We start from the raw sequence: 13,097 nt of genomic DNA on the forward strand, positions 1-13,097 counted from the left end.
TCACAGTAGTTATGCCAGATATGTGCTCCCTCACAGTAAATATGTCCAGATATGTGCCCCCTCACAGTAGTTATATCCAGATATGTGCTCCCTTACAGTAATTATACCCAGATATGTGCCCCCTCACAGTAGTTATACCCAGATATGTGATCCCTCACAGTTATACCCAGATATGTGCCCCCTCACAGTAGATATGCCCAGATGTGCCCCCTCATAGTTGTTGTTCCTAGATATGTGCCCCCTCACAGTAGATATGCCAAAATATGTGCCCCCTCGCAGTTGATATGCCAATATATGTGCCCCCTCACAGTAGTTATACCCATATATGTGCCTCCTTACAGCAATTATGTCCAGATATGTGCCCCCTCACATTAGTTGTTGCCTGATATGTGCTCCCTCACAGTAGTTATGCCAAGACATGTACCCCTCACAGTAGTTATACCAGATATGTGCCCCCTGACAGTAGATATGTGCCCCTCACAGTAGTTATACCCAGATATGTGCCCCCTGACAGTAGATATGCCCAGATATGTGCCCCCTCGCAGTTGTTATTCCCAGATATGTGCCCCTCACAGTAGATATGCCAAAATATGTGTCCCCCCCACAGTAGATATGCCAGATATGTGCCACCTCACAGTAGATATGCCCAGATATGTGCTCCCTCACAGTAATTATACCAGATATGTGCTCCCTCACAGTAATTATACCCAGATATGTGCCCCCTCACAGTAGTTATGCCAGATATGTGCCCCCTCACAGTAGTTATATCCAGATATGTGCCCCTCACAGTAGTTATAGCCAGATATCTGCCCCCTCACAGTAGTTATACCCAGATATGTGCCCCCTCACAGTAGTTATACCCAGATATGTGCCCCCTCACAGTAGTTATATCCAGATATGTGCCCCCTCACAGTAGTTATACCAGATATGTGCTCCCTCACAGTAATTATACCCAGATATGTGCCCCCTCACAGTAGTTATGCCAGATATGTGCCCCCTCACAGTAGTTATATCCAGATATGTGCCCCCTCACAGCAGTTATATCCAGATATGTGCCCCCTCACAGCAGTTATACCAGATATGTGCTCCCTCACAGTAATTATACCCAGATATGTGCCCCCTCACAGTAGTTATGCCAGATATGTGCCCCCTCACAGTAGTTATATCCAGATATGTGCCCCCTCACAGTAGTTATAGCCAGATATGTGCCCCCTCACAGTAGTTATACCCAGATATGTGCCCCCTCACAGTAGTTATACCCAGATATGTGCCCCCTCACAGTAGTTATATCCAGATATGTGCCCCCTCACAGTAGTTATACCAGATATGTGCTCCCTCACAGTAATTATACCCAGATATGTGCCCCCTCACAGTAGTTATGCCAGATATGTGCCCCCTCACAGTAGTTATGCCATGGATGTATACATTATGGGGCTATGTGGGGTTTTGAGGTGTTTTTGGGGTTTTGGGAAAAATGTGTGTTTTCTGTCTGTGAGTTATTAAGTTAGCCCATTATGCTTGGTAATTGTATTTTGTTATTTGCATCTCAGACAATGCCAGTGTGTTAGTTAATTGCATATCAGACAATGCCAGTGTGTTAGTTAATTGCGTCTCAGACAATGCCAGTGTGTTAGTTAATTGCGTCTCAGACAATGCCAGTGTGTTAGTTAATTGCATCAAAGACAATGCTCATTGTATTTTGTTGATTGCATTACAGACAGAGGGATGTAATGCATGTGATTGGCTAAAATATAAACTGTCACAGTCTTCTACAAGGGCCCCAGGGGGAGTGTCCCTTGCTAAGAGACCTGCATAAAAGGCTGAAAAATAACCCATTAAAGAGTTGCTGTTTTACATTCAACATAGAGCCTCGTCTCATGTGTGTGGGGATTGCTATACGTGTATACTCCCCTCGCTATTACTCCTAGCTCTTGTAAGAGCTGTTCCTGTTCCTGGTTCCTGTGGTATCGGTGTCGAGCGGAGTGCTTGGAGTCCTCGGGAGCATCCATCAACGAAGGTACGCAGTTGGGGTGTCTGGAGTTCCTTTACAACACTAAACTGTATACAGTAATTAACACTGAAGAGGACAGTATACTGCATATATACTACAGAGGACAGTATACTGTATATGCTGCAGAGGACAGTATACTGCTACAGAGGGATCTGGATAGATTGGAGGCTTGGGCAGAGAAGTGGCAGATGAGGTTTAACACTGACAAATGTAAAGTTATGCACATGGGAAGGAATAATGCAAGTCACCCGTACATACTAAATGGTAAAACACTGGGTAACACTGACATGGAAAGGGATCTAGGATTTTACTGTAAGAGCAGTGAGACTATGGACTCTATACTGTAAGAGCAGTGAGACTATGGACTCTACTGTAAGAGCAGTAAGACTATGGACTCTTTACTGTAAGAGCAGTGAGACTATGGACTCTTTACTGTAAGAGCAGTGAGGACTATGGACTCTTTACTGTAAGAGCAGTGAGACTATGGACTCTATACTGTAAGAGCAGTGAGACTATGGACTCTGTACTGTAAGAGCAGTGAGACTATGGACTCTGTACTGTAAGAGCAGTTAGACTATGGACTCTTTACTGTAAGAGCAGTGAGGACTATGGACTCTATACTGTAAGAGCAGTGAGACTATGGACTCTTCACTGTAAGAGCAGTGAGACTGTGGACTCTTTACTGTAAGAGCAGTGAGACTATGGACTCTTTACTGTAAGAGCAGTAAGACTATGGACTCTTTACTGTAAGAGCAGTAAGACTATGGACTCTTTACTGTAAGAGCAGTGAGACTATGGACTCTTTACTGTAAGAGCGGTGAGACTATGGACTCTTTACTGTAAGAGCGGTGAGACTATGGACTCTTTACTGTAAGAACGGTTAGACTATGGACTCTTTACTGTAAGAGCAGTGAGACTATGGACTCTATACGGTAAGAGCAGTGAGACTATGGACTCTACTGTAAGAGCAGTGAGACTATGGACTCTTTACTGTAAGAGCAGTGAGACTATGGACTCTATACTGTAAGAGCAGTGAGACTATGGACTCTACTGTAAGAGCAGTGAGACTATGGACTCTATACTGTAAGAGCAGTGAGACTATGGACTCTTTACTGTAAGAGCAGTGAGACTATGGACTCTTTACTGTAAGAGCAGTGAGACTATGGACTCTTTACTGTAAGAGCAGTGAGACTATGGACTCTTTACTGTAAGAGCAGTGATACTGTGGACTCTTTACTGTAAGAGCAGTGAGACTATGGACTCTGTATTGTAAGAGCAGTGAGACTATGGACTCTGTACTGTAAGAGCAGTGAGACTATGGACTATACTGTAAGAGCAGTGAGACTATGGACTCTTTACTGTAAGAGCAGTGAGACTATGGACTCTTTACGGTAAGAGCAGTGAGACTATGGACTCTATACTGTAAGAGCAGTGAGACTATGGACTCTTTACTGTAAGAGCAGTGAGACTATGGACTCTTTACTGTAAGAGCAGTGAGACTATGGACTCTATACTGTAAGAGCAGTGAGACTATGGACTCTTTACAGTAAGAGCAGTGAGACTATGGACTCTTTACTGTAAGAGCAGTTAGACTATGGACTCTTTACTGTAAGAGCAGTGAGACTATAGACTCTTTACTGTAAGAGCAGTGAGACTATGGACTCTTTACTGTAAGAGCAGTGAGACTATGGACTCTATACGGTAAGAGCAGTGAGACTATGGACTCTGTACTGTAAGAGCAGTGAGACTATGGACTCTATACGGTAAGAGCAGTGAGACTATGGACTCTCTGCCTGAGGAGGTGGTGATGGTGAGTACAATAAAGGAATTCAGGAGGGGCCTGGATGTATTTCTGGAGTGTAATAATATTACAGGCTATAGCTACTAGAGAGGGGTCGTTGATCCAGGGAGTTATTCTGATTGGAGTCGGGAAGGAATTTTTTTATTAGTTATAGCCAGATATCTGCTCCCTCACAGTAGTTATACCAGATATGTGCCCCCTCACAGTAGTTATGCCAGATATGTGATCCCTCACAGTAATTTTACCCAGATATGTGCCCCCTCACAGTAGTTATAGCCAGATATGTGCCCCATCACAGTAATTATACCCAGATATGTGCCCCTCACAGTAGTTATGTCCAGATATTTGCCCCCTCACAGTAGTTATGCCAGATATGTGCCCCCTCACAGTAGTTATAGCCAGATATGTGCCCCCTCACAGTAATTATACCCAGATATGTGCCCCTCACAGTAGTTATGTCCAGATATGTGCCCCCTCACAGTAGTTATGCCAGATATGTGCCCCCTCACAGTAATTATACCCAGATATGTGCCCCCTCACACTAGTTATACCCAGATATGTGCCCCCTCACACTAGTTATGCCCAGATATGTGCCCCCTCACAGTAGTTATGCCCAGATATGTGCTCCCTCACACTAGTTATACCCAGATATGTGCTCCCTCACAGTAGTTATACCCAGATATGTTCCCCTCACAGTAGTTATACCCAGATATATGCTCCCTCACAGTAATTATACGCAGATATGTGTCCCCTCACAGTAGTTATGCCAGATATGTGCTCCCTCACAGTAAATATGTCCAGATATGTGCCCCCTCACAGTAGTTATATCCAGATATGTGCTCCCTTACAGTAATTATACCCAGATATGTGCCCCCTCACAGTAGTTATACCCAGATATGTGATCCCTCACAGTTATACCCAGATATGTGCCCCCTCACAGTAGATATGCCCAGATGTGCCCCCTCATAGTTGTTGTTCCTAGATATGTGCCCCCTCACAGTAGATATGCCAAAATATGTGCCCCCTCGCAGTTGATATGCCAATATATGTGCCCCCTCACAGTAGTTATACCCATATATGTGCCTCCTTACAGCAATTATGTCCAGATATGTGCCCCCTCACATTAGTTGTTGCCTGATATGTGCTCCCTCACAGTAGTTATGCCAAGACATGTACCCCTCACAGTAGTTATACCAGATATGTGCCCCCTGACAGTAGATATGTGCCCCTCACAGTAGTTATACCCAGATATGTGCCCCCTGACAGTAGATATGCCCAGATATGTGCCCCCTCGCAGTTGTTATTCCCAGATATGTGCCCCTCACAGTAGATATGCCAAAATATGTGTCCCCCCCACAGTAGATATGCCAGATATGTGCCACCTCACAGTAGATATGCCCAGATATGTGCTCCCTCACAGTAATTATACCAGATATGTGCTCCCTCACAGTAATTATACCCAGATATGTGCCCCCTCACAGTAGTTATGCCAGATATGTGCCCCCCTCACAGTAGTTATATCCAGATATGTGCCCCTCACAGTAGTTATAGCCAGATATCTGCCCCCTCACAGTAGTTATACCCAGATATGTGCCCCCTCACAGTAGTTATACCCAGATATGTGCCCCCTCACAGTAGTTATATCCAGATATGTGCCCCCTCACAGTAGTTATACCAGATATGTGCTCCCTCACAGTAATTATACCCAGATATGTGCCCCCTCACAGTAGTTATGCCAGATATGTGCCCCCTCACAGTAGTTATATCCAGATATGTGCCCCCTCACAGCAGTTATATCCAGATATGTGCCCCCTCACAGCAGTTATACCAGATATGTGCTCCCTCACAGTAATTATACCCAGATATGTGCCCCCTCACAGTAGTTATGCCAGATATGTGCCCCCTCACAGTAGTTATATCCAGATATGTGCCCCCTCACAGTAGTTATAGCCAGATATGTGCCCCCTCACAGTAGTTATACCCAGATATGTGCCCCCTCACAGTAGTTATACCCAGATATGTGCCCCCTCACAGTAGTTATATCCAGATATGTGCCCCCTCACAGTAGTTATACCAGATATGTGCTCCCTCACAGTAATTATACCCAGATATGTGCCCCCTCACAGTAGTTATGCCAGATATGTGCCCCCTCACAGTAGTTATGCCAGATATGTGCCCCCTCACAGTAGTTATATCCAGATATGTGCTCCCTCACAGTAATTATACCCAGATATGAGCCCCCCTCACAGTAGTTATATCCAGATATGTGCCCCCTCACAGTAATTATACCCAGATATGTGCCCCTCACAGTAGTTATGTCCAGATATGTGCCCCCTCACAGTAGTTATGCCAGATATGTGCCCCCTCACAGTAATTATACCCAGATATGTGCCCCCTCACACTAGTTATACCCAGATATGTGCCCCCTCACACTAGTTATGCCCAGATATGTGCCCCCTCACAGTAGTTATGCCCAGATATGTGCTCCCTCACACTAGTTATACCCAGATATGTGCTCCCTCACAGTAGTTATACCCAGATATGTTCCCCTCACAGTAGTTATACCCAGATATATGCTCCCTCACAGTAATTATACGCAGATATGTGTCCCCTCACAGTAGTTATGCCAGATATGTGCTCCCTCACAGTAAATATGTCCAGATATGTGCCCCCTCACAGTAGTTATATCCAGATATGTGCTCCCTTACAGTAATTATACCCAGATATGTGCCCCCTCACAGTAGTTATACCCAGATATGTGATCCCTCACAGTTATACCCAGATATGTGCCCCCTCACAGTAGATATGCCCAGATGTGCCCCCTCAAAGTTGTTGTTCCTAGATATGTGCCCCCTCACAGTAGATATGCCAAAATATGTGCCCCCTCGCAGTTGATATGCCAATATATGTGCCCCCTCACAGTAGTTATACCCATATATGTGCCTCCTTACAGCAATTATGTCCAGATATGTGCCCCCTCACATTAGTTGTTGCCTGATATGTGCTCCCTCACAGTAGTTATGCCAAGACATGTACCCCTCACAGTAGTTATACCAGATATGTACCCCCTGACAGTAGATATGTGCCCCTCACAGTAGTTATACCCAGATATGTGCCCCCTGACAGTAGATATGCCCAGATATGTGCCCCCTCGCAGTTGTTATTCCCAGATATGTGCCCCTCACAGTAGATATGCCAAAATATGTGTCCCCCCCACAGTAGATATGCCAGATATGTGCCACCTCACAGTAGATATGCCCAGATATGTGCTCCCTCACAGTAATTATACCAGATATGTGCTCCCTCACAGTAATTATACCCAGATATGTGCCCCCTCACAGTAGTTATGCCAGATATGTGCCCCCTCACAGTAGTTATATCCAGATATGTGCCCCTCACAGTAGTTATAGCCAGATATCTGCCCCCTCACAGTAGTTATACCCAGATATGTGCCCCCTCACAGTAGTTATACCCAGATATGTGCCCCCTCACAGTAGTTATATCCAGATATGTGCCCCCTCACAGTAGTTATACCAGATATGTGCTCCCTCACAGTAATTATACCCAGATATGTGCCCCCTCACAGTAGTTATGCCAGATATGTGCCCCCTCACAGTAGTTATATCCAGATATGTGCCCCCTCACAGCAGTTATATCCAGATATGTGCCCCCTCACAGCAGTTATACCAGATATGTGCTCCCTCACAGTAATTATACCCAGATATGTGCCCCCTCACAGTAGTTATGCCAGATATGTGCCCCCTCACAGTAGTTATATCCAGATATGTGCCCCCTCACAGTAGTTATAGCCAGATATGTGCCCCCTCACAGTAGTTATACCCAGATATGTGCCCCCTCACAGTAGTTATACCCAGATATGTGCCCCCTCACAGTAGTTATATCCAGATATGTGCCCCCTCACAGTAGTTATACCAGATATGTGCTCCCTCACAGTAATTATACCCAGATATGTGCCCCCTCACAGTAGTTATGCCAGATATGTGCCCCCTCACAGTAGTTATGCCAGATATGTGCCCCCTCACAGTAGTTATATCCAGATATGTGCTCCCTCACAGTAATTATACCCAGATATGAGCCCCCCTCACAGTAGTTATGCCAGATATGTACCTCCTCACACCAGTTATATCCAGATATGTGCCCCCTCACAGTAGTTATATCCAGATATGTGCCCCCTCACAGTAGTTATATCCAGATATGTGCCCCCTCATAGTAGTTATACCAGATATGTGCCCCCTCACAGTAGCTTGGACTGGGAGAAAACGTCTGTATGTGGGTAAGTAACTGGCTGAGGGATATAAAACAGAGGGTGGTTATTAGCTGTACACACTCAGATTGGGCCACTGTCACTAGTGGGGTACCTCAAGGCTCAGTATTGGGCCCTATTCTCTTTAATATATTTATTAATGATCTTGTAGAAGGCTTGCATAGTAAAATATCAATTTTCACAGATGACACTTGTGGCGAAACCAACCTCGCCACTGGGTTTTGGAGGGGCCTGTTTGCCAGCCTCTTGCCCCAGGATTATGGCGCATACTAACTTTGAAGGAGAAGACAGACCGGCCGCACAGCTTAAATCTGTGGAACTGTTTTGGGCAGGAAAGACATGCTTGCGGCCGGCCGAATGTGACTTCCATGGAATTCGGGAACCCCTGCTCAGATTTGGGTGATTTTTTGGATATGTTGTTCACCCAGATCAGAGCTATCCATGGATGTATACATTATGGGGCTATGTGGGGTTTTGAGGTGTTTTTGGGGTTTTGGGAAAAATGTGTGTTTTCTGTCTGTGAGTTATTAAGTTAGCCCATTATGCTTGGTAATTGTATTTTGTTATTTGCATCTCAGACAATGCCAGTGTGTTAGTTAATTGCATATCAGACAATGCCAGTGTGTTAGTTAATTGCGTCTCAGACAATGCCAGTGTGTTAGTTAATTGCGTCTCAGACAATGCCAGTGTGTTAGTTAATTGCATCAAAGACAATGCTCATTGTATTTTGTTGATTGCATTACAGACAGAGGGATGTAATGCATGTGATTGGCTAAAATATAAACTGTCACAGTCTTCTACAAGGGCCCCAGGGGGAGTGTCCCTTGCTAAGAGACCTGCATAAAAGGCTGAAAAATAACCCATTAAAGAGTTGCTGTTTTACATTCAACATAGAGCCTCGTCTCATGTGTGTGGGGATTGCTATACGTGTATACTCCCCTCGCTATTACTCCTAGCTCTTGTAAGAGCTGTTCCTGTTCCTGGTTCCTGTGGTATCGGTGTCGAGCGGAGTGCTTGGAGTCCTCGGGAGCATCCATCAACGAAGGTACGCAGTTGGGGTGTCTGGAGTTCCTTTACAACACTAAACTGTATACAGTAATTAACACTGAAGAGGACAGTATACTGCATATATACTACAGAGGACAGTATACTGCTACAGAGGGATCTGGATAGATTGGAGGCTTGGGCAGAGAAGTGGCAGATGAGGTTTAACACTGACAAATGTAAAGTTATGCACATGGGAAGGAATAATGCAAGTCACCCGTACATACTAAATGGTAAAACACTGGGTAACACTGACATGGAAAGGGATCTAGGATTTTACTGTAAGAGCAGTGAGACTATGGACTCTATACTGTAAGAGCAGTGAGACTATGGACTCTTTACTGTAAGAGCAGTGAGACTATGGACTCTATACTGTAAGAGCAGTGAGACTATGGACTCTTCACTGTAAGAGCAGTGAGACTGTGGACTCTTTACTGTAAGAGCAGTGAGACTATGGACTCTTTACTGTAAGAGCAGTAAGACTATGGACTCTTTACTGTAAGAGCAGTAAGACTATGGACTCTTTACTGTAAGAGCAGTGAGACTATGGACTCTTACTGTAAGAGCCGGTGAGACTATGGACTCTTTACTGTAAGAACGGTTAGATATGGACTCTTTACTGTAGAGCAGTGAGACTATGGGACTCTATACGGTAAGAGCAGTGAGACTAATGGACTCTACTGTAAGAGCAGTGAGATATGACTCTTTACTGTAAGAGCAGTGAGACTATGGACTCTATACTGTAAGAGCAGTGAGACTATGACTCTACTGTAAGAGCAGTGAGGACTATGGACTCTTTACTGTAAGAGCAGTGAGACTATGGACTCTTATACTGTAAGAGCAGTGAGACTATGGACTCTTTACTGTAAGAGCAGTGAGACTATGGACTCTTTACTGTAAGAGCAGTGAGACTATGGACTCTTTACTGTAAGAGCAGTGATACTATGGACTCTTTACTGTAAGAGCAGTGAGACTATGACTCTTTACTTGTAAGAGCAGTGAGACTATGGACTCTGTACTGTAAGAGCAGTGATGACTATGGACTATACTGTAAGAGCAGTGAGACTATGGACTCTTTACTGTAAGAGCAGTGAGACTATGGACTCTTTACGGTAAGAGCAGTGAGACTATGGACTCTATACTGTAAGAGCAGTGAGACTATGGACTCTTTACTGTAAGAGCAGTGAGACTATGGACTCTTTACTGTAAGAACGGTTAGACTATGGACTCTTTACTGTAAGAGCAGTGAGACTATGGACTCTATACGGTAAGAGCAGTGAGACTATGGACTCTACTGTAAGAGCAGTGAGACTATGGACTCTATACTGTAAGAGCAGTGAGACTATGGACTCTTTACAGTAAGAGCAGTGAGACTATGGACTCTTTACTGTAAGAGCAGTGAGACTATGGACTCTTTACTGTAAGAGCAGTGAGACTATAGACTCTTTACTGTAAGAGCAGTGAGACTATGGACTCTTTACTGTAAGAGCAGTGAGACTATGGACTCTATACGGTAAGAGCAGTGAGACTATGGACTCTGTACTGTAAGAGCAGTGAGACTATGGACTCTGTACTGTAAGAGCAGTGAGACTATGGACTCTGTACTGTAAGAGCAGTGAGACTATGGATTCTTTACTGTAAGAGCAGTGAGACTATGGACTCTGTACTGTAAGAGCAGTGAGACTATGGACTCTATACGGTAAGAGCAGTGAGACTATGGACTCTCTGCCTGAGGAGGTGGTGATGGTGAGTACAATAAAGGAATTCAGGAGGGGCCTGGATGTATTTCTGGAGTGTAATAATATTACAGGCTATAGCTACTAGAGAGGGGTCGTTGATCCAGGGAGTTATTCTGATTGGAGTCGGGAAGGAATTTTTTATTAGTTATAGCCAGATATCTGCTCCCTCACAGTAGTTATACCAGATATGTGCCCCCTCACAGTAGTTATGCCAGATATGTGATCCCTCACAGTAATTTTACCCAGATATGTGCCCCCTCACAGTAGTTATAGCCAGATATGTGCCCCATCACAGTAATTATACCCAGATATGTGCCCCTCACAGTAGTTATGTCCAGATATTTGCCCCCTCACAGTAGTTATGCCAGATATGTGCCCCCTCACAGTAGTTATAGCCAGATATGTGCCCCCTCACAGTAATTATACCCAGATATGTGCCCCTCACAGTAGTTATGTCCAGATATGTGCCCCCTCACAGTAGTTATGCCAGATATGTGCCCCCTCACAGTAATTATACCCAGATATGTGCCCCCTCACACTAGTTATACCCAGATATGTGCCCCCTCACACTAGTTATGCCCAGATATGTGCCCCCTCACAGTAGTTATGCCCAGATATGTGCTCCCTCACACTAGTTATACCCAGATATGTGCTCCCTCACAGTAGTTATACCCAGATATGTTCCCCTCACAGTAGTTATACCCAGATATATGCTCCCTCACAGTAATTATACGCAGATATGTGTCCCCTCACAGTAGTTATGCCAGATATGTGCTCCCTCACAGTAAATATGTCCAGATATGTGCCCCCTCACAGTAGTTATATCCAGATATGTGCTCCCTTACAGTAATTATACCCAGATATGTGCCCCCTCACAGTAGTTATACCCAGATATGTGATCCCTCACAGTTATACCCAGATATGTGCCCCCTCACAGTAGATATGCCCAGATGTGCCCCCTCATAGTTGTTGTTCCTAGATATGTGCCCCCTCACAGTAGATATGCCAAAATATGTGCCCCCTCGCAGTTGATATGCCAATATATGTGCCCCCTCACAGTAGTTATACCCATATATGTGCCTCCTTACAGCAATTATGTCCAGATATGTGCCCCCTCACATTAGTTGTTGCCTGATATGTGCTCCCTCACAGTAGTTATGCCAAGACATGTACCCCTCACAGTAGTTATACCAGATATGTGCCCCCTGACAGTAGATATGTGCCCCTCACAGTAGTTATACCCAGATATGTGCCCCCTGACAGTAGATATGCCCAGATATGTGCCCCCTCGCAGTTGTTATTCCCAGATATGTGCCCCTCACAGTAGATATGCCAAAATATGTGTCCCCCCCACAGTAGATATGCCAGATATGTGCCACCTCACAGTAGATATGCCAAGATATGTGCCCCTCACAGTAGTTATATCCAGATATGTGCCCCCTCACAGTAGTTATGCCCAGATATGTGCCCCCTCACAGTAGTTATGCCCAGATATGTGCCCCCTCACAGTAGTTATACCCAGATATGTGCTCCCTCACACTAGTTATACCCAGATATGTGCTCCCTCACACTAGTTATACCCAGATATGTTCCCCTCACAGTAGTTATACCAGATATGTGCCCCTCACAGTAGTTATGCCCAGATATGTGCCCCCTCACAGTAGTTATAACCAGATATGTGCCCCCTTACAGTAGTTATGCCCAGATATGTGCCCCCCACAGTAGTTATATCTAGATATGTGCCTCCTCACAGTAGTTATGCCCAGATATGTGCCCCCTCACAGTAGCTATGCCCAGTTATGTGCCCCCCTCACAGTAGTTATACCAGCTATGTGCCCCTCACAGTAATTATGCCCAGATATGTGTCATCATAGTAGTTATATCCAGATATGTGCCCCCTCACAGTAGCTATGCCCAGTTAGGTGCCCCCTCACAGTAGTTATACCAGATATGTGCCCCTTACAGTAATTATGCCCAGATATGTGTCATCACAGTAGTTATAACCAGATATGTGCCCCCCTCACAGTAGATAAGGAGTTTTTGGTCAGGTGACCATGGTTTGATTTTTGTTATAATCTCCTGAGGATCCTTTAGGGACAAAAATCCAGTTCCCCCTCACAGTAGATATGCCAAGATATGTGCCCCCCTCACAGTAGATATACCAAGATATGTGCCCCCTTACAGTGCATATGCCAAGGATGGAAACAAACAGATTCT

At 44.8% G+C, this 13,097-nt stretch overlaps 1 protein-coding gene across 1 annotated transcript in view; it reads right to left on the minus strand.

The window, feature by feature from the left end:
* Positions 1-13,097, minus strand: part of LOC122931297 (transient receptor potential cation channel subfamily M member 2-like) — a 136,884-nt gene that overhangs the window by 115,694 nt on the left and 8,093 nt on the right. The gene's annotated exons all lie outside the window — the stretch shown is intronic.

Source organism: Bufo gargarizans, chromosome 3, assembly GCF_014858855.1.
Source record: "Bufo gargarizans isolate SCDJY-AF-19 chromosome 3, ASM1485885v1, whole genome shotgun sequence".
Lineage (NCBI taxonomy): Eukaryota > Metazoa > Chordata > Amphibia > Anura > Bufonidae > Bufo > Bufo gargarizans.